This window comes from Choristoneura fumiferana, chromosome 2, assembly GCF_025370935.1.
Source record: "Choristoneura fumiferana chromosome 2, NRCan_CFum_1, whole genome shotgun sequence".
Classification (NCBI taxonomy): Eukaryota; Metazoa; Arthropoda; class Insecta; order Lepidoptera; family Tortricidae; genus Choristoneura; species Choristoneura fumiferana.
The window spans coordinates 20,659,657-20,663,146 of NC_133473.1; positions in this window are offsets into that span (position 1 = coordinate 20,659,657).

Consider the following 3,490-nt stretch of genomic DNA (forward strand, 5'->3'; position numbering starts at 1 on the left):
TCTCGAATGTTCTCAGTATAGCTGTCTCTTTCTAATCGTGCTATCTCTTTCACTCCTATGGAAAATTTCGCCATATACTGAAATGTACTTCAGAGGCCCATAAGGGTCCTGAAAACGCCTGAAAACGGGTTTTCAGGTTATGGCGTCATCGGATAGAGGGTGGCCTGAAACGGACTGAAAACATGTTTCAGGCGCCTGAAAACAACGGTAACTTGGGTGAAATTTTGATAAACTAATATGTGATAGAGCATCCTCTGAAACGGCCTGAAACCGTATTCCAGCCTACTGAAAACGCCTCCAATGGGTCGAAAAACACGATCAAAGTTTCCACCTAACCCACCGTCGTAACAATATTTTAAATTGTTAATTTTTGTTGTTGCAAATTATAGATGTTCAGTGGATCTGTCCTCAGGGGATGGTCCCGAAAACAATGATCGCTTTGCTTAGTCGATAATTAATGACCACTCTGGACGTTTTCCAAGTATTTGTGATCTTGATGGTTATAAAAATTAATATATCCATACCAAATTTCATCCAGCTCACTCCAGTCAGTTCATCCCCATTTTCTCCCCTTAAGGGTTGCTTTTGGAGATAAAAACTAAGTACCCTATGCTTCAGCTCCTTGACAGTCGAAACCAGTCGGTTTCGACGTGATACCAGAACAGACAGAGTTTACTTTCAATTCATCACTCCATAGTATAAAACAAAGACGCTTTTTTGTCTGTACGCTTAGATCTTTCAAACTACGCAACGGATTTTGTGCGGTTTCACAAATATAGTGTGATTCAACCGGGTGTCTATAGTATACCGTAACCGTGTTGTGCCGGAACGGGTCACCAGTATATAATATTATTTTAATGGAGTATGGATTCGTAGTATGTATGTCCCTGCCCGCATGCAGGTTACGAAAGAGACAGCATGTAATCTTAACAAAACAATTCTTTCAAAACGAATCAAAATATCAAATCGTGTTTACATATTTATGAATCAAACGGCGTATACAAATATTTGCCAAATTGTGTGGTTATATGTATATGGAACCCATTCATGTATACTTATTTTGCCTACGAGGTGGATACATTTAAATGGAATTTATTTAAGTATGCAACTTTCTGAAGCATTTTGTGATATCAAACTCTCTCACAAGTGAAAATAAGTTACATGTTCAAAACAAATATTTGACTTGGACAGCAGGAGGTTAAAATTTTCCAGAAAGCGTAGTGACAAAGTACTAAAATGTAAGGATATTTTGACTTTGACTGTACCTTTTTATATAGCGTTAATTACGCGAGCCGATATGTACCCATCAACTTACGTTAGTACTAAATCAGCTACTAATTCGTTCCTGATTCGTCATATTGCTGATTCGACACTTTCTTAACTGGTCATTTGTACAGTCATATGTTAATTGATGAACACGTGCTTAAAGTCGGTTAGGTTAAGTTTTTTTTTTATGACCACTCTGAATCGATACAATAAGTGCCCCAATCGGTTCTGGGGGGTCATAAAAAAAATAACCTAACCGACTAAGATTTTGTCGAATAACAACTTTGATCTGTTTCTGGCACTGTATTATTGGTTCTTAATTGGCACTCGCGATACAGACCCAGAGTCTAGTGCGAAGGCCGTCGAAAAGTCAGATGATGTTATTTGTATTGTATTCAAATGTGTATTTCTGTAATTGTTTGTGCACTATGTAACTTTATCGCTAATAAAAATATTCTACTCTATGTATTATCATTTACCACAGATTTAAATATTATAATTAATTTTGTGCAGGCAAATGTACATGGTATGACGAGTAAGGAATATGACGAATCAGGAATATGACCAATTAGGAATATGGCGAATCAGGAACAAACCATTATTTTCCCTGAATATTTATGATTGAATCTGTGACAGGCGTGGACATAGCGTTCGTGAAGTGGGGCAACGTGTACCACACCCGCAACGACCACCCCGACAACCTCCAGCCCGGGGTGCTGCAGTGCGCGGGCGACATGTTCCTCACGCTCGTCACTCGGCTCGCAGACATGCCGGAACTGGCTCAAAAAGTACGTCCCCTGGCCTCTTTTCAATGCATACTGTTAAACAAAGAACATCGTTTGTGAATTGTAACTTGTAGCTTCGTGAAATAGGACACTGGTATAATACCACGCATAGTAATGCGTGCACACGTGCTCAACGCCATCTAGTGTGAGCTAACTTTGGGGGCGGCAGACGTGAGCTTGCCTTCGGAATCCAAAAGCTTAATGGTTACTTGACCGGAAATGTAAATTTCAGAATTACATTATTATTATTATTTTTTTGTAATTATTTTATGTTGAAAAGATTCTTTTGCCAAGTTTCTTGCGGCGTATTGTTCTTGGCAATGATGGTCTTTCCGAAAGCGCTGGTAGTTTAAAACACGACGTGTAAAAGTGCCCATTGCGGCCTATTTACTGAATAAATGATTTGAATTTTGAATTTGAATTTTAGTGAGATAATGAAGGTTTACATGTAGGTTTAATAATAAGGCGAACTGTTAAGGAATGGAATTCGCTCCTATTGTTTGTATTTCCGGATAAATAAAACCTAGGGCTCTTCAAGGCTAGAGTAGTTGCTACTGAACCAGTGAGATATATCTTTGGCCGTATCTGATACAGAATATGCAAGTATTTTTTTTATTTGATCAAATATATTTCCATTGTTTAACAAACCGAGTTGTAAAAGATTTTTTATATATTAAAAAAAGACACGAAGATATGGACGTTTTAAATTGTCAATCAGACAGAGAGGTTCGTCATAGACTTTCAATCGCTCATATCTTGCTTATTTTTCAACAGATATTGATGGTTATTACGTCATTCGTTTTTTGTGTTTTTTTTTATTAAGAGCGTTTACACCTGCTAAGCTGGCAACGTTGCATTTTTGATAGTTTTTCTCGATTATTCCATAAAAATTTAATGAAATATGAACAGTTTTTAAACAAAATAAAAGTCTATCATGCATGATTATTGCAGTAGACACACTAATTTCTATATTGAGAACAGTTCTATCAGACCAAATTTTTAATTTTCATTCAATTTATATGGAATAATTTAGAAAAACTAACAAAAAATGCAACGTTGCCAGCATAGCAGGTACCTATACAGCGTAAAATGTTAAATGTTAAATCGTTCGCGAGAAAGTTTGTGGTCCGTGTGTATATTGTTATTGTGGTCAGGCCGCGCCATCGTCGGCGGTGTACTACGACTTCCTGAACACAGTGCTGGTGAGGTACCCTGTGTGGGCGTCCTACTTGGTGGACGCACTCATTGCACTGGCGGCGCTGGCGAGCGTCGGCTTCTACGTGTGGATCGTGGGCATGCGTCAGTATACAACATCATCATTTACAGATAAATACAAACTATACGACCTATTTGACGACCAGATGGCCTAGCGGTTAGAGAACCTGACTACGAAGCTTGAGGTCCCGGGTTCGATTCCCGTGACGGGGCTGATATTTGTA